The 19,495-nt window shown below is 40.1% G+C and overlaps 1 long non-coding RNA gene across 1 annotated transcript in view; it reads right to left on the bottom strand.

The window, feature by feature from the left end:
- The window catches only part of LOC107507154, a 275,445-nt gene that overhangs the window by 62,671 nt on the left and 193,279 nt on the right, over positions 1 to 19,495 (bottom strand). The window contains exon 3 of the long non-coding RNA XR_001596104.2: positions 10,602 to 10,692. This is a non-coding gene — a long non-coding RNA (uncharacterized LOC107507154). The remainder of the gene's footprint in view (positions 1 to 10,601; positions 10,693 to 19,495) is intronic.

Raw genomic sequence — 19,495 nt, forward strand, 5'->3', positions numbered from 1 at the left:
CAGTCCAAAGATAAGGGGGAGCCCGTCTGCGTATGTTAAATACCATCGCACTGGCTGTGGGGTGGAGAGCAGGTGGCGGTAAACATGAGTGGAAAGAGAAGCAGGAGGCGCTCACCGAAGTCCAGGTCAGAGACGGCACTGGTTTGCCTTCCAGGATTAGTGAGGAGGAACCGGGATGCATCTGAAGGCGTAGCTAGGACGACATGCTCCTTCGACCACACAATAATTCTTTGCTATGAAGGATCCAAGATTGTTAGGCAGAGCTGTGATATATTTGAGGGTGGATGTTATAGGAGTGAATCATATAATATTCCAGACTGGGGAAAAACTGAGTTGACAGGGAAGTCGGACACCACTGGAAAATCCAGAAGGGAATTGGGGGCACAAGACAGATGATTTGGGCTGAAACAGCCCACAACCATTCTTCCTTCAATTGCCAGCTGGAAATTTCCAAGGAAAGTTCTCATTTTTCTGACTCTTACAGATAATGGCCTTATTGCCCCTTCACTCGAAGTGTCTCTACGTTGAGAAAAACTCCACAGTCTGTTCCTTACTTACTTAGATTGTTTACGTTATCATTTGATGTTTGCTTCTCTCTCATCTTTGCTGATGAGTCACCAGAAAACAAAACCAAACAAAACCCTCCATTTACAAACTTCCATAGCTGCCTTTGTTGCTCTGTGCTGAGAAGAAAGAGAATGCTGTTGGCAAAATCCGACTGCAGCTGGCTTTTTTTTTTTTTTTTTCTATTTTGGAGAACTCAAAGGTGAATATAAATAATTTAAAACAGCTTTGATGATCTGTCTGTTTCTGGGTGACAAAATTAAATGAATAAAGCGAAGATTGAAGAGGGAGTAATATTTTAAAAATTGAAGGAAAACAAAATTTGATTTAGCTAAACAAAGAGTTATTGAGCAGTCAGCGTGCAAGGAAACAAAGGATTAAAAGCCTGTGTTTCCTGAGTGCTGAGTGTCTATGTACACTTGAAGCCTGAAAAGACACAAGAAATAGGTAAAATTCTTAACATTTTATGTGTAAGGAAATGAAGAGGTTTAGAGAGGGGTGGAAGTTGCTTTCGCTCCATATCTAGAAAATGGCAGAGTGGTCTCCACTTGCACTGCTTAATTCTCAAGGTCATGTTCTCAATGATGTTGGCAGTGGTCCCCAACCATAGGAGCAGGGCCTGATGCTCCTATGTGAATCTAATGCCTGATGATCTGAGGTGGAGCTGAGGCGGGTGACGCTGGCTCTAGGGAGCAGCTGTAAATACAGATGAAGCTTCACTCCCTTACCAGTTGCTCACCTCCTATTGTGAGGCCCAGTTCCTAACAGGCCGCATACCAATACTGGTCCATGGCCTGGGGGGTTAGGGACCCCTGAATGTGGACTGCTTCTCAATTAAGGGGCTCATTAGGCATGCACTATCTCGTGGTTTGAGATGAGGAAAGGCTACTAACAGCCAGAAATGATTTAGGGTCATTGAGAGAGGTTCCTAGGAAGAGCTGTCATTTATGCTGAGATTGGAAGGAAGTATATGACTTAACCAGGAAGATGTGTTTTCAGGCAAAAATAATAAAAAAAAAAAGTGAGGAATTCAGCCTATCGTCTAATGAGTTTTTGCTGGGTTGCCAAGCAACATTTTTTTGCATATTTATTCATTTTATTGATAACATTTATATATAATATGATACATACCTATTGCAAATGAGACTAATATGTAATATAGATCATATAATATATAAGGCACGGCATATTATGTATATTTAATATATGCTATACGTAATTTGATATAAATATACAAACAATTTTACATACACCTCTGTAATACGCCGGTCACAGCATACCAGCTGGCAACGTGCCCTCTGAGTTGGATCTGGGTGCACACACACTCCTATCGCTGACCTACTTGCTTGTCAGCCCTTCTAGACTGTGAGCTCCCTGAAGTCGGGGGTGGCGTCTTACGCACCTTTACCTCCAACATCCAGCCCACAGTAAATGCTCGGCAGCTAAATACCGCCTTCTTGTACAACACTCTGTTTTAGATGATTCCACATCATTTTTTTATTGGAAAAAATATCACTCTGAACACGCTTCTTTCCTCATTATTTCAACGTAGTTCATTTCCAGCTTAATAAAAGTCAACAGTTCCGGCCAATTGGGGTTATGTTGGAATCCCTTGTCAGAATGTTGTTAAAAAGCCTTCATAATTACTACATACTTATTCTTCCAATGAGAACTCTCAAAACAATTTACTAAGAAAGCTATTCCTCCATAATTTAGACTGAGGTACAAAGAGATCAGCAATTTATTAAAGGTTAATAAATTATTCAGTGTGTGGGACTTAGGCTTCTGAGCTCTGGAATCACAACTTTCTATATAAACCCAAAAGAGCAGGCAAAAGAAACTATTCAGAGGTTCCGTGTACCCAGGAGACTTAGCATAATCAGTTTACCTGGGTCAGTTTCATGACCGTTTATAAATAGGGACGCTGCCTCACGGGAAAAGAACGGCTTCCCTACTCTTTTTCCATCTTCAGGCGGGGTAATTCACCATTCAAATCTATTCTGAAAGGGGCACAGAATTTATTTCAGTTGGCTCTGAGAAAGGATGGAGCTCTGTGCAGAAGCAGCCCCTCGGGGGTCTGACTGGGGTTGGAAGTGTCCTAGGTTAGGTGTTGTATGTCCCTCACCCATTCGTTCTGGCTGCCTTCTTCATCAGAACCATGTTAAAAAAATCCCTTTATCTTCCTTTGACCCCGGCAGGCTGCTATCCAAAGGAATACTCTCTAATCCTTCTAGCCTGTCTGGAGAGATTTAGCTCTCAGTCAAAGGAGTTTCAAAGAAAAGATTTCCAGCAGTCCTGGAAGGAAATGTATTGTTGTCTATAAAGAAATGGGTCATGTTTACTTGTTTTTGTGAGTGAGTTAGAGATGCTTCAGGAAATTTAGAAACCTATATATGGGTGTGATCATCACTTCACTATTTCCGGGAGAAAAGAAATCATAAATTTGTATAAATTTAAATAAGGTGGAAGAACTTGAATTGGGGAATATTCGGCACCAAAGAAATGCTCTTTTGTTACTTACTGTTCAGCACAAAATTAATTCAGATTAAGAAAACTGCCTAGTGGAAGTCCCAAGGGAATGTGCTTTCACGAGTCAAAAAAGAATGTTAAAATTAGATTAACTTCATGGTAATATAAAACAAATTTTCTCAGGGATACTTTAAAATTTGGCTCTTTGTTTCATCATTATTTAAAATATTCTTTTTGCAAACATATGTATACTTTTCAACTGCACAAAATTTGTATCTAAGAAAACAGCTTGGTAAGAAGCAAACTGTGCCCTAGAAATAATACACACTTTGGACTCACACCTGGATCCAATTCCAATTTGGCTGCTTACTGGTCGGATAGACTTGGAGATATTTCCTAACTTCTCTGAAACTTCAGATTCCTCTTCTATAAGAATAACAAAATACTTCCCTTGAGAGATTGTTGTGTGAATAAGGTAACATATTCGCAGTGCCTAGCAGCTGGTAGAAATTTTAAGAATGATGCTCTTCATTTTTAAGTCATCCTGTCCCAATTTCCCTAAATGCCAAAATAATAGAGATTGAATTAAGAAGGTATTTACTCTGTGTTAGTTATCTTTTTGCTATGCTGACCTCTTTTCCCATAGTTTAGCCATTTCATTTATTTCCCATTATGTTTCTCTAATGAACACTTTTAAAATGTGACCTGTGGTAAACTGAAAAAGAAAATGTCAAATGACACTTACTAAAAAAGCAGTCGTCTCTCCCTAACTCCAACCTTACTGCTAATTTATAGCTATTCAAACTCACAGTTATTTGTGTCAAATGGTAGAGAAGTGTATCAATTTAGGGATGAATACAATGGAATAAAACAATTTTTTTCTCATCTCAATCAATTCTTTGTGTAGTTAACAATCATCTGTATGACTTGCAACAAAACACCAGAATTCTCTGAGAATCTAGTTCCTCAACAACAAAGAGAAAGTGGTATTACAGGGATTAAAACCTGAAATGGCTGCTGGGACTAGACAAACATTCATGAGGCAAAAGGGCCAGCGGGGAACACTAACTGTTGGCAACTAATTCAAATTAAAAAACAAAAAACAAACAAAAAAAAAAACGTGGCCCAAACAGTGACCTCCACTTTCAATGACCTTGTCAGTTTCCTTCTGCGAGGGTTCATCAGAAACAGGTCTTGTCTGTAACAAATGACTTTTATAGATTCCCTTTCACAGAGCTCAATGTGTCTATTATTACTGAGGTCTTGTAAGTAACAAAAAATTCTTAGAATTTCTGATCAGTAAAGATCATCAAAGTTACAGAAAGAGCGTATATCTATACTAGAGCATAAGAGGAGTGTGATGAAAGAAATATCTCTAAAAGGCCATTTTAAGATCATGAATCATTCCTTTCAAGGAGGAAACTACCATTCCTTGGTATCGATGACTCCCCAGAAGTCTCCCCAGGATTTAGGAAACTCACTATTACATACACAAGTAGCCACCTTGTCTGGATCCTCCCTCCTTTCCCTAACCTGAGGTGTAACTGTATACATCATTACATGAGAAAATGTGCATGTGCTTGAATATACAATTGACTGGCCTATTCCCTGCACTAGTCAAAGGCCAGAACCTGTATTTTTGACCAGTATTATCGCTCCCAGTGATACTGTATTTTTATTAAACTATAGTTAATATACAATATATTAGTTTCAGGCATACACCATAGTTATTCAACATTATTACACCCAACAAGGTGATCACCCCGCTAAGTCTAGCAACCATCTGTCATCATATAAGGTTATAAGAGCATTATTGGCTATTTTCCTTATGCTGTACATTATATCCCTGTGACTCATTTATTTTGTAATTGGAAATTTGTACCGTTTTTTCCCCTTCACCTGTTTCAACAATTCCTAGCTCCCTCGACTCCTCTGGCACCATCAATTTTTTCTCTATGTCTATGAGTCTGTTTCTATCTTGCGTTCTTTGTTCATCGTTTTTTACATGTCACATATAAGTGAAATCATGTGGTATTTGTCCTTCTCTGTCTGAGTGATATTGTATTTTAAGTGCTCTTTAAATGAATACTTGATATTTGGGGATTAATTTAAAATCTGTGATCCTTTGTTGTGCATTTTGTCTATATGCACAGAAACGCATACCCAGTGACATAAGAGCTTACAGGAGACAAAATATTCTATTCTAACTCCATAACTCTAAGCAAACAGCCAACTCCCAACAACTATTTTAATTGAGTGACACTGTAATGTAACAGTCTGTTTAGCAAGACAAGGCAGGAGAATGCACTTTTGAAGGATAATTATGGGTGGTGAGAAAGAAAGTGTCTAAGAAACTGATAAAGCTACAATACAGCAACAATCACTTTATTATTAGATGTTAAAGAACATCAAGGAAGATTTATATCTTCTTTCAAATTCACTCTGAGACAGTTTCAAATTCGATTGCTGAGTTGTCTCAGAGCAAAGCAGAAGTTCAAGAGGAGAATGTCTTTCAACAGACTTGTGATGATTTAGAGTAGGTTTAATCATTTTCTGCTCTCTCCAGGAAGATTACTGACGTGACTTAAGAAGCAGAATGTACACTGATTTTTATCCTCAGAGAGGAGGAGAGATGCTAAAAGCTCATTATGAACAAATGCGTTTGCATGCAGCCTACTTCATATTCAGAGAGAGAGAGAGCAGAGATTCACCACATGGAATCTGAAACAGAGTATTTAGAATGTAAAACATGGTGAGGCTTCTAATGTAATAAACAGAATTCTTAGAGCCTTAAGGCTGTCAGCACAGATGAGCTATTCTCTAGCTGCAGCTTAATGCCCACCTTAAATAAATTTAAAATATGCATGTGAAGTGAAAAACAGTGGATCCTCTGTGCATCTGGGAATTTGAGTGGGATATCTTTATTTTCTAAGCATAGACTATCATCTCATGCTGCTTCACTTTTCACCCCATAATTTGCAGGTAAATGAAACTATTCCCAATTTCCTGTATTCTGAATTTGCTTTACCTCCAATTTGAGCCATTGATAACACTTCCTCTAGAATGCTCACCCCATCCATCTCACACGCATAAGTCCTAATTATCCTCCAGGGCCCAATGCAAATACAACTCCTTTCGGAAAACTTTCCCTCATCTTCCCGAATGACAGTAGCATTTCTCTTTTTGAACTCCCATAACTTTCAACTGTGCAGAATGGTATCACTTCCTATTGTACACTGTGGCTGTATATTTATCGCGTTTCTTATTTCCCCTACTGGCTCCTCTCATTCGACTTTGTATCTCACATAGCACCTGAAAACCAGTCTTTTCTCCTTAATGGATGTTCCTTAAAATTCAACAGAGGAACCTAAAATTTCAAACACTGATATTCTAGGGAATACAGAGAAATGTTACATGATGGTCAGTTTTCATTTATTTATTCTACATATATTTATTAGGTGGCTACTGGGTACCAAACACTGTTCTTGATACACACATAAAAAAAAAGATCACTCATCTTCTTCTCATAAATAAAAAATAAAAAATATAGTTATAACAGTATATCACAAATTAAATTAAGATGATATGTTTGTGAATGGCTGGGTGAGGAGATACTACTTAAGGCAAAAACCAAATGACTCACTTTACTGATGGGAAACTAAGGTTCTAAAGAGATAAGGTAAATTGCCTGAGGTCCAGAGCTAATGAGTAGCAAAGATGGGACTCAAGATGTTGTGCTGTTCCCATGACTCCCTGTCCACCCATGGGAACAGAGGTCAAGAAATAATCCCTCTGAGCCTAGTGTCACTGTCTATTAACTAGTCATGATCAGGGGAAAAAATATAACATTCCAAGAAGAAAGGTGCGATAGAGCAAAGTTCTAAGGCAATGAAGTTTGATGCAAGTGTCAGTCAGGATTTGGAAAGAAAAGTAGAAATCGCTCCAAATATTTCAAGCAGAAAGGGATTTAATATAGGGAATAAAAGGCTTTGGAAATCTTTGAAAGGTTGTGGGATCAAATGTCAAAGATAGCCTTGTGTAGCATTTGGAAAATCTGCACATACAGGAATCAAAGGGAGCCGCCAACAAAATGTGTAATTCTCAGGAGGGCATCAAAAAGAAATTATAAATGACATTACAAAAGGTTTGTGTGTTGATGGAAATGATTCAGGAGACAGAGATGAATCGGAAATACGGAAGGAAAACACTGCAAAGTCAATACGGGATGGGAACCGTCGCACGAGTGGAGGGCTTGACCTTGACGGGAGTGAACACATTTCATCCAGAGTAAGAAAAGGGGAGGCAAAGGTTGTAGGAATAGACGCAGGTGGCATCATACATTTTGGAGTAGGGAGAATTAAGTGTTCCTCTCTGGCAGATTTTCTTTCTTTTCAACGCTGTGTGAAGTGAAGTCACTAGCTGACAGCGTAATGTCGGGAAGAAAAGATGCAAGGATTGAGGTGGGAAAAGCTCTGAAATAGTGATCTGGGAAAGTGGAAAAGCTAGAAAAGCGATGTGAAAACTGAACAAATGTTGAGCACCCACGTGTGATTCGAGCTCATGATTTCAAGATGAAAGTGGTCATCGACGAGCTCGGTGTTTTTTTCCCTCCGCAAATGTTCAGCTGCAGGAATGCAGGCAAAAATAGGTAGATTGTTTGATTGAGACCTGAGACTTTGCCAAGCGAGCGCGATGTAGGGAGAGAGGGGTGAGGTAATGATGGTAATGATGAACGACGGAAGCTGGAAAGGAGAGATGTGGAAACATGAGAGGCTTGAAAGGAACAGGTGGTTGTGTCCACGAGGGACACGTTTCAGAGAGACCTGGAGTGGCTTTCTAGCCCCACGCTCAGGAGGCTTTTCCCACTGTGATGACTGCCTCATGACACCCGTGCTCTCTGAAAGAGTTAACGCGTCTTCCAAAAGGTGACTTTTTTTAAGTCCTGAAGAAAGTCAAACTGGATAAAAACCATGAGTGTATCTGATCCTTTTTGAAGGTGCTCATCCAGAAAATGTTAGAAGATGATAGTTATCCAGAGAGAATCTCAGTAAAATACTTACAGAAAAAAAAAAAAAAATGAATTCTAGCTCCCGGGACTGAAAATTTACATAAGTCTTTAGAGGATTGATGCCAGTGAAGTCAGCAGTTCTCCCAGGAGGATAATGGGATCACGCCTTAATTCTTTTCATTTTTTAATTTTGAAGCTCTACCGCGAGGTACATACATCTGAACGAGTCAGCAGAAAGCGAGTCTCGTGAAGGAGCTGGTCTGTGAAACGCACCGTGTTTATCACACGGTGATTGCTTATCTGTCTGCAGCAGTTTTCAAAGTTTGCTGCAATGCCTAACTTTTTCTATTCTGTTTTTTTTTTTCCTGCTTCCCAGAGAAAATAGTTCTGAGGTGCCTACCTAAAGTACCAAGACATTCTTATCTTCCTCTAAAAATTTTCAAGAGATTTCGTTATTCAGAATAATATGAACAAGTGTCAATCCCACATTTTTCTCACACTTCACCATATTTTCGGGAACTTCTGATGAATTTAGGTTTGCAGGATAGCAAATGTCTGGTGTGTAGAAATAAAACAAAGCAAGAAATAAAAATAAAATAAAAAGCCGCCTGTGGTTACGAATGTTCTCTCCGTGAAGGCATGCCATGCAGAGGAAGCCGTCACCATTGACAGCAAACAGTGGATTCCCAGGACACTCTGGAGCGAAACTTCTAAAGCTGTTCGAAGTTTGATATTTTGTTTCAGCTTTCTTATTTGGTTTATTATGAGTTTTATCAATGAAGAAATACCAATTAAGTTATGAGGAAACAGTAAAATCAATCATTATCCCTGGAATTTCTAAATCACTGTGATCTACTTAAACCCTGAGACTGACTGAGGCCCTCACTGTCTCTGAGTCAAACAAGGATGTGTGTTCAAGCCCTTGTGCAATTCTACTTCCTAGCAAACTTCTGACTGTTTGCTAATTAAATAGTTGGAAGTATCTCAAAGTGTTAATTTGCATTGCTTTAGTAGTGATACTAAGCATCTTTTTACATGGCTTACTGGCCATCATGTTTTGTCTTCTGTGATTTGCCTTTTCCTAATTTATTCCTTACCTCTTTTGTTTATGACGTTTTTTTCTCAGTGATTTATAGGATTCCTATAAACATCATTAACCTCTTGTATGTTAATTATACAGCAAATATTTCCCCCAGGCAGGCATTTACATATTATGTGTATACATGGCTTCTTTGACTATACAAAGGTTTTTATTTGTCATAGAGCACAATGTGCCAGTTTTTTCTTTTATGGCTTCTCGGTTTGGTTCATGCTTAGAAACTCCTTCCACATTCCAAGACCTAAAACTATTCTCCCAAATTTTCTTCTGGTGTTTTCTCAGGTCTTTCTGATGCCAGCCCTATGCACCTAGCCATACACCGCGATGACAGCCTGCAAACCATATTCGTGAAGTGCACAAACACCAAAGCTCATTGTTTTGGTTCACATTCTGGCTTCGCCTATTACCAACTGTGTGACCTTGACCACCTGGGAAAATCAGTAATGACAGTTCGTACATCAGGAAGTTGTCATTAGCAGTAATAAACTCATTCACATGAAGTATTCAGAATGGGGTTCCATACACATTCGCCATGCGAAGGCGCTGAACAGCATCTATCTCTCTGAGTCTAGCCTGAGCACAGTTCTTGGCATACGGTTCACACTCGGCAAACAGAAACCTAGTCAATTCAATCGCAATATGTTTTCCCCGTTCTGCTTTTTCATAAATTATATAATACTGAATCTCTCTGGCCACAGTCCCCATAATCATTTCAGCAGCTCTTAGCATAAATAGTTATTTGGATTCTCGGTCAATCTTGAGGCTCTCAGATGAAACATGTGAAATAGTTTTGCAGTGAGATTTGGACCAGTCTGTGGTCTTTCCTCACACACCCTGTTATGGCCACAGTTCTTTGAAAGGGGTGAACACTTGTTAGCCTGAAGGTGTAAATAAGGACCTTGCATCTTTTTCTCACAAATTTTATTGATGCATTTTTCATCTCGTAGCCTCTACCTAGCAGTTCAGTGATGATTTGTGTGCTTATTGGGAGGAATTCTCCATCCTCTGGCACCAATAAGTCAGAAAGCTTTATAAGAAGGAAAAGGATGAAATTTAAAAGGCATAAAAATACAAAACCCCAGAGTTGCTGAAGTTATTCAGAGACTGAAGCCAGGAGCCAAGGCGGTCTGTCCCTCGACTTACCAAGCACACTCGTCCCGACCCACGTCGGACCTGTGGGGACTCGACTGACTGCTTTAGCTCCATCTGCTGTTATTTCCCATGAGCCGCTAGAGCCAGAAAAAAACAGGCTCTTCCCGCTTTCACCCTTATAAGTTCTTTAAAGCCAGAGCACAACCCTCCTGGTCTAGCCACCACCGGAGAGGCTTGCTTCACACTTCCTCCCAGCTTTGTTCTTCTCAATAGATAGAAACATGGGGAATTCTGACAATTTCGTCTGTCTCAGAAAACCTGTCTCACTACTGGCAGTTTCCATCTCGAATGCCGGAAGCTCAGCCTTACCTTGCTCCTCCTCAGTTCTTTCCTGTGGTGACAACCCGATCTCCTCTTGGTGGGCGGATGTCTGTGCCTCACGAGGGGGAAGCCCCGAAACCTGAAAATGTGAAGGGGAGAAGCACGTTCATATTTTTCCGAGACGTTATCCTGACTAAGCATGTCTCGCGGCTTTGAGATGACCATCAGGCACATTGCGGGACGGGAACAATGGGTGAGTGTGCCTGGCTGGAAACTGAGAGGAACCAGCAGGTCAGAGCAGTGTGGTGGGAAGAATAACCTGGTAAAGGACTTTGAAGCCTATGAACCGGCGTTTGAGTTTAATGTGATGCAGGAACAGAAGCTTTTGTTGCTTCCTTGAAGAAGGGTATTCCGATCCAAATGACACTTTGGAACAGAAATCTTACACTTCATGTAAAAACTGGGTATTGTTAAGGGTGAAAGTGGAACACGGTAAAGGGAATTAGGACACCTGGGAGTCTGGTGAAATCATTCTAGGATAAAACGAGTTTCTCTGGGCTCAACAAGGCTTACAGGTCACATGGAAGAAGGGACGCAGCATACGGTAGCCATGTATGTGCCATCTGAAAAACATAATAAAATCTAACATTGAGCTCAAAGCCCACGTCTGTGTGACAGAGGCTGCACAGACGGCTGAAGCCAGGAGAGCTGTGTGACTCTCAGTCCTTCCGATGCGTTCTCTGCCTTTGTCTCATGCCTTTCTCTGTGGGCCGTGCAAGGCAGTGATCCTAGAGGCAGGCACTACGATCACTCCTATTCCACAGATGCCAGATAAAGCTCAGGGAGATTAAATAACACATACTTAGGAAGTGGCAAAGCCAGGATTTGACCCCAGGCCCTCTGACTGGAGCCTGTACATTTAGGTGGCCTTTCAGGGGCCCTTCCTGTCTCTGAATAGACCCTGTCTGATTAAGGAAGGAATGAAGGTTTGAGTGAATAGACTGTAGTGGCCAGTAAGGAAAAGGATTTAAGATGACTTCGAGGTTGAGCACAAGTACCAATGATGGAGATAAAATGTTGTAAAGGGAATTGACAGTTTCAGAGGAGCAATATTTAACCTTCTCAGTCTCTCAACATCCATTCACTGAGGATAAATCGAGGATAAATTGAGGATCTAGGCACATGTGTCCCTCAGGCACTGTGCAGGTTCCTGGAGATAAAGAGGTGAAAGACAGGAGTCCTTGCCTTCAAGGAAATCAAACTAGTCAGGGAGTGAGACTCTTTACTTGCCACCATAATGAATTTGCTTAAGTTTAATACACTGTGCAATGCACACAGCTCAGGGTAAACACCCCAGGTGTTACAGAAGCTAAGAGGGAAGGATTCTTAGACAAAATGGCACACACGCCGAGTTGTAATGGATAATGAATGGCATTAGATGGCAAGGTAGGTACATGGCGGTGAGCAAAGGGATATGCCAGGAGCAGGGGCAGCATGAACAAAGGCACAGAGTTGCCACTGGTGTGGTTCGAGGGCTTTATCCTGCAGGGAACGAGGCACCATCTCAGAGTGAGTCGGGTTCATGATTCGTTCTGCATTTTGGCCAGGTCTCTGGCAAACTTGTGGTAGACATATTTGAGTGGGATAATCTGAGAAGCAGAAAAGACACTTTGGGAAGCTCTTGAATAGATCCAGATAAGTAGTTTGAACCCAAGAAATCGCCAATGGGTTTGGAGAATGAAGGCCAGACATGAGAATTACTCAGGTGTGCGGTCTGAAAATTGGTTGGGTAAGGCGAGAGATGGTGCAGGCGGAGCTGAAGATAGTAAACTGGGTTGTCTATGGGAATGGTGGTGCCACAAGAGAAATCAGAAAATAGGAGCAGAGAAACACATTCGTAGAGGTAACTGTGGCGTTCACTTGGGGACATTGTATTAGTTTTCTAGAGCTGCCGCAAGAAATTACTAAAAACTTAGTGGCTCAAAGCAAGATAAAATTATTCTTTCAGAGTTTGGGAGTCCAGAAATCCCAAATTCAGGTGTTGGCAGGGGGAGTTCCTTTGGTAGGCTCTGAGAGAAAATTCCTTCCATGTCTCTCTCCTGGCTTCTGGTGGCTGCCAGTAACTCCCGGTGTTCCTTGGCTCATAGACGCATGACGCCAATTTGTGTCTCGCCTTTGCATGGCCTTCTCCTGATGCCTCTAAGTGTCTTCTTCTTTTCTGCCACCTGTCATTGGATTTAGGACCCACCCTCATCTAGGACGATCTCATTTCTAGATCTTCACCTTCATTACATCTGCAAAGACCCTTATTCCAAAGAAGGTCAATTCTGAGTTCCAGGTGAGCATACTTTAAGGGACCACTATTCAGCCCATTACAGCCACTCTGAGAATACGTAGGGGTAGTCACAAGCTGATGGAGGGGCTGGAAACTGAGAGTCATCAGCATCTGAGTGCTAACTGAAACCAAGGTAATGGATGAGAAACACAGAATGTGGGGGCCGGGAGCCAAGAACAAAATGTGAGCACATCAATACCTAGTTGACAGTAAAAAAAAATACGTGTCTACAGAGGCAATAATAAGGCATAGTCATTTCAAAGAAAAAGCATTATCCCATGGCACCTATATATCTATAAATGATTGAGCAGTCACTATGTTTCAGGCTCTACATTTACTCAGCTCCCCGAGCAGGTGCTCACAATAGGTATTTTTATCTCCGTGCTATACACAGAGAAATGAAGCCTTGGGAATTTGAAATAACTTGAGCGAGATCCAAGAACTAATTAGTGATGAACTCAGTAAGTGAAAATCTGTCTGATTCCAAAGCTTCCGTTCCTTTTCCTTGGTGCCCTTTTTGTAGCATTTCAATAAGGGGAAAATGTGAAGACAGAGGAAATGTTTTAAGATACCTTGGCAGGGACTGAGTTACTTATTCGGATCCACTGTCGTCTTTTCCCTTTCTAACAGGATTTGGTTTTTTGGAGATAGTGATGTGCCAAGCTTTAGAAGACGTGTCTCTCATTCTTTTCTTGGAGATAGGACTGGCCATATGACAGAAGGGTGACCAATCAGGTGTAAGCAGAAATTGTTGAGTCTAGAATGTCTCCTTAAAAATATGGCTATCTAAGCTATAAGATGTCCTTTTGGTTTTTCCCCTCTTTCTTCTTTCCTACTTCCAGGCATGTGGACATGACGGCTGGAGCTGCAGTGACCATTTTTGGATCATGAGGCAACTCTTTGAAAGTCAAGTGCTAAACAAGGAGAAACAGAGATCAAAGGAGCCCGGGCCGCTGCCGCCAATGCCAAGCTTCTGCATCGGCCCCAGGATGCCCCTACCATTCTTAATGACATGAGGGAAAGAACACCCTCACTCATTTAGCCTGTTTTTCTGGACACTCCACAGCAGCCAGGGAAGTCCCCAGTGTGGTGGTCCCTTCACACAGCCCCTGCAATGAAAGAAGATAGAAGTGCCTACAGATATGTTTTAGGTAGGGAGCTAAGACAGTTAAGGGAGATTAAACTCCATCGCCTCAGTTTGTAGGATGAAGGAAGAGGTAATGTCACCTGAGATTGAGTGTGGTAGAGCTTGGAGCAGGGAGACTTTTAATCACTTTAATGGTGTGCTAACATGAAATACTGTACTAACTGCTGATCTAATGTACCTTGTCTACTTTGTACTATAACCTGTCTTTGAAATAAAAATGGATAGCATTTTTCCCTTTCTGAACATAAAGAACATTTGGTTTTTGTAGTTGTGCATACTAATTCCACTTGGAAGCTCATTGTGAACCTTTTAAATTTTTCAGTGGTAGTAATAATAACCTTCAAGCTGGTTTAACCTGAAGAACATTCTTTCTTTTTATATATATACTTCAAAAGAGCTACTAGAACCTTACTTGACCACAGAAAAATTTTCAAAGTGGATCTGGAGGCAGTCAGACAACGAGTGAAACTTTTGGGGTAAATATTAGCACTTATCTGAAAGAGCCTCTTCTCCATCAGCTTAAAAGAAAGTGATTGAGATAAGAAGATTTCTGGGAAAGGCTCTAAGGTTTGTTTTGCCTTTCTAAGGTGTTTAATTAATTTTCTTAAGCCAAGTTTTCAGGGTACCTGAAACAATCAATATTCTCAGATTTTTATCACTAGCTTCTTGGCTACCGTCCCTAAGTTCACTGTATCTTGATTTATGCTCAAGCACAGGTAGCTGTGAGATGAATTTTTATTTTTATCAGGACTGCCTTTAAGTATAGGATCCCATGGTGCTTTTGTTTTTCCAGCAGAGATCATATTATTAGGGATATACCCTTTTAGGAGAAAGTATTTTTATTCTCCAAAGTACTTTATTAGTGATAATTCAACCGGAGATATCATCAAATATAACTTATGATGCATTGAAATAATATGTAAGGGGGGAGGGGAGAGAAGAGGAATCACTGCAAAATCTGAGACATCATTAGCAAATAACAAGGTGACACACACACATATACATATGCGAAGACTATGTATATGTTGAGATTACTGGGTGCATCTTGACTTTTAGTGTTTCAATATTACTATTGATGTGTTTTTCTTCCTACTCCTCTGTGAGCCAGCAGAGAACAAAGATGGTTTACTGTTCATTTTTATGTCCTCAGTATCAAGCAAGCACAATTCCAACTTCATAGCAAGTCCTCCATAAATGTGTGTTGGCTAAAAAATTAAATAACTGATTGAATAGATAAGAGATGTCTCACAATTCCTTCAACAAGCATTTCTTGCGTACTGCCCATGTGTCAAGTATGGCGTTAGGCACTGAGAATGGAATCAAATATTAAGAAGCCATAAGCTATACTCAGAGCTTGCTCCCCACCCCCCCACGTGAACACTTACATACAAAATGGAGGAAATACATGGAGGTCAAACTGTCAGAATTGGGAAGGTGATGATTTAGGGAATTATAGGAAGAATAAAGAAGCAAGAATGATTCTGAGGTTGGTGCCTAACTTAGGGGTGACTGGTCCCTGATACCACCGTTCTCCTCTTGGCTGCTATAAACTCAACTTTTTTAGATTCAACATATAAATGAGATTATATATAAATTTTTTAAATCTGTTTCTGGTTTGTTTCACTTAATATAATGCCCTCCAGGTTCATGTTTATTGTTGCAAATGGCAGGCTCTTCTCTTTTAAGGCTCAATAGTATTCTATTTTGCATATTATATATACAATATTTACTACATAAAAATATATAATAGATAAGTGGGTAAATATATATGTATATATGGTGTGTATGTATACATAGATCACAATTTATCTATCTATCTGTGGACACTTAGGTTGTTCCATATCTTGGCTATTGTGAATAATGCTGCTAAGAACATATGAGCACAGATGTCTCTTTGGTAATGATTTCATTTCCTTTGGCTCTATACCCAGAAGAGGGATTGCTGGATCATATGGTGGTTCTATTTCTAATTTTTTAAAGAATCTTTTCACTGTTTTCCGTAATGGCTATACTATTAAGGTTTTTATGACAGAGGTATGCAACAGGAAGCAAGATTTGAATCTGCCTTAGAGAGAGGCCTGGGCAAGATACATAAAATAGGGCATCATGAATACATATGAAGAGTATTAGAAACTGTAGCATTAAAAGAACTAATTCCAGAAAAGCGTGCAGAAACTGATAAAAAGCAAGGGCGACACAGCACCATTCACCTGCCAGTCTTCTATTTTTAGGCTGGAGGTTTATTCATTTCTTTAAGACCCAAATAAAATTACAGCTTCTCCTTCTCATCTACACGACCTCTAACACCCATGCTACTTTCTCCTCTCGATATGGTTATTCAGGCCGTGATCATGTCACCAGATTTCTTAAAGACAGAGAGCATATTTCTTAGCGCTTCTGCATCTAACACAGTGCTTTGTACAGACCAGTACTTATGTTTGTGGATAAAACTGATGACCTGTTTTGACCATTAGATAATGCAAACTCATAATAGACGAGGAACTTCAGCAGACGTCACAACCCAAATCACTGTCATCCCACTTTGTTTATTAAGGAAAAAAAAGTGCTCAGTGTTATCCACGCTCTGACCTTAGCCACAGCAGCAGAGACTGCATGAAAGAAACCAGACACTCATTTCTATGATTAATGCATAAAAGTTTCCAGCCAGGAAGCAGGTTTTCCCCTAAGACAGGTTCTATTATACAAATCCAAGTGCTGTATGGAAATTTTGTGAGTGAAACTCTTTCTGGTTGTACTTATTCAACCATCCAGACTTAATTAAACCCTCAATCATTTTCCCTGGGACTGAGATGATGAGATGAGATTCAATGGTCTGTAATTTCTGGAATCTCCTTTCATTTCCCCTTCCTCCCCTGACGGTGCAGCTTTGCAATTTATCCTCCAACCTTTGAGGAGGACGTAGCGCATCCTCACTGGCAATGCCACTATTTCACAGTTTATTTCCTTCAGAATTCTCAGATGAATACTGGGGAATACTAGTGATTTACAGTATTTGAGTTCCTGAAAGTTACTCAAGAACTGAACCCCTTAGAGACGAAGATGCACTTGAATTTCCTATGAAGAATATTTGTGCTATAGAAATGTAAAGATTTCAGCTCCTACTCACACTGTTAGAACAAATTACCAAATTTTTTTTTTCCTAAATGTGGTTTCTCGTGTGATCTTTGGCCATAGTTTACAAAAGTTAAAAATAAGAAAACGTGTTTTCATCTTATTTAATGGGATATTTTACATTTGCATTCAGAGTTCAGATTCTGGTCCAGTGCTCAGATGCTACCCCTCAAAATGGTGAGGAAAACTCTTCCGGGAGTGACAGTCCCCAGAACACGGCAGGGATCTAGGGCTTTTTCAATAAAGGCGACCACTCTTTGCTCAAGTTGAATAATAGAGTGGACGTGTGTTTTGTTGTTTCTATCTACCCAGCATCTATTTATGATTCTTCTGGAAAAAAAATACCTCAATATGAGAGGGTTGTTCCCATGTCTAGTTTTAGTTCATGAAGTTCATTCAGATAGAGCTGAACTCACCACCTGGCCTCGGCAGTTAAATTAACTTGCGATGGGCCAAGCAAAGCATCGCATTACCCTGGCCACGGTGACTGATTTAGGGATGGGCACGCTGTCCACACCAGAATAGAACTCTCAGTCCTGGTTCATTGCTGGGCGATCCACCACACAGCCACCAGAAAGCTATTTCTTTATATTAGTTTTACTCTGTACCTAGAACAGACCATGCTGATTCCCATTTTACTATTCTTTGTACTTGCAAAATCCTTTCCCTAGATTATCACCTGGTTGCCTTTTTCTCATAATAATTCATGTCTTAAGTCAAATGCTTCTTCGACAGACAGAAATTCCTGAATGATGAAACACTACTAGCCATCATATTTACTCTCTACTGCATTACCCCATATTATCTTTTTTTAATTAATTTCCAAGGCCCCAAATTTTATTTTTTTACTTTGTTCTCTCATGTGATCAAATCGTAAGCTCTTTAAGAGCAAGGACGATATCGCTCATCACTGTGCAGAATCCTCTGTTACGTACATATCAGCCTCACACTGATTATTTGATGACTGACTGAGGAGCTCTCTTTTACTGGGCTTTCCAAGCTGGCAGCATATAGGCCAGGAGCTGCTGGTGTCACCCTGTCAGCGAGGCCAACACAGGGGAAAGGAGAGCTGTGGAATGGAGGGAGACATATTTCCCATGGTACACCAAAGCCGGATACCCTGGGATGTTGCTCATAGAAGCCAATAAATTCACCTTTATGCTTAATTCGCTCTGACTTAGGTTTCTGTAACTTATAACCAACTTATGTAAAATATAAATGAAAAAGAACAAAGCACCATATTCATGTAAATACTATGTTCTTGCACCATATCCATTTCCTATCCCAACAGACATCTTTCTACTTTTTTGTCTTTGGCCAAAATTTTAGTTATCTGAAAGGGTTAAAGACCTTATTCGAGGATATTCAGGTAATTCAGCAGTGGAAAGTTAATTAAAATATGTCTTAAAAACACAACCTATTTAATTAGCTTGTTTGGGGAAATCATTTCATAACACATACGTATATCAAAGCATCATGTTACACATATTAAATATAGACAATGTTTATTTTTCAATCATACTTCAATGAAGTTGGAAAAATTTTTAAAAACACAAGCTATGTACTAAGGTGGTCAGAATGACTGACTTTACCATATACCATAATATTTACCATATTATGGTATTTTTATTGCTGTGTTTAGTTTAAAAGGTGAATTATCTGGGTACTTCCCCTTCTACGCATGACACAGTAATTGTACTAGACTTGCCCTCAAAACAATTATAGCTATAAATTAAGAAACAGATAATAAATAAAAATAGACAAAATCTATAGAAACTGAATGACAGGTAGCACAGCCCTCCAATGCTCAAGAGAAGGACAATACACAAGGCGGGGAGCATGATCATGCAGACTTTGTCCCTGCTGCAGAACAGGGAAAAGAAGCCCACGCAGGGCAGGGATCTCGCTAAGCTAAGGAGGCAGAGCTCGGAACTGCCCGTTTCTCAAGCGGCTGGAATGTGTTGGGCAGGATACTGCAGAAGGCAGAGCTGCAAGGGACCGGGGGTGGGGATGAGTGGGGTAGAGACAAACCAAATACTTCAATTAAAAAGCAGAGATTTTTCCAGTAAAAAGACAAGCCCTAACTATTTCCATGTATAAGAAATCCACCTTAAAAATAAAGACACAAAGAGTTTGAAAACGAAAGGATAGGAAAAGATATACTAGGCAAACGGTAAGCATCAGAAAGCTGTAATAGCTATCTTCATATCAGACCAAACAGGCTTTGAGACAAGCAATACTGCCAATGACAAACCTAAATTTAAAGCCATGAATTTATACTGAAACAGTAAATTTCCATCCAAATTCACAGGGCACCTTCCATCCTTC

The sequence above is a fragment of the Rousettus aegyptiacus genome, unplaced genomic scaffold, assembly GCF_014176215.1.
Source record: "Rousettus aegyptiacus isolate mRouAeg1 unplaced genomic scaffold, mRouAeg1.p scaffold_m13_p_15, whole genome shotgun sequence".
NCBI lineage: Eukaryota > Metazoa > Chordata > Mammalia > Chiroptera > Pteropodidae > Rousettus > Rousettus aegyptiacus.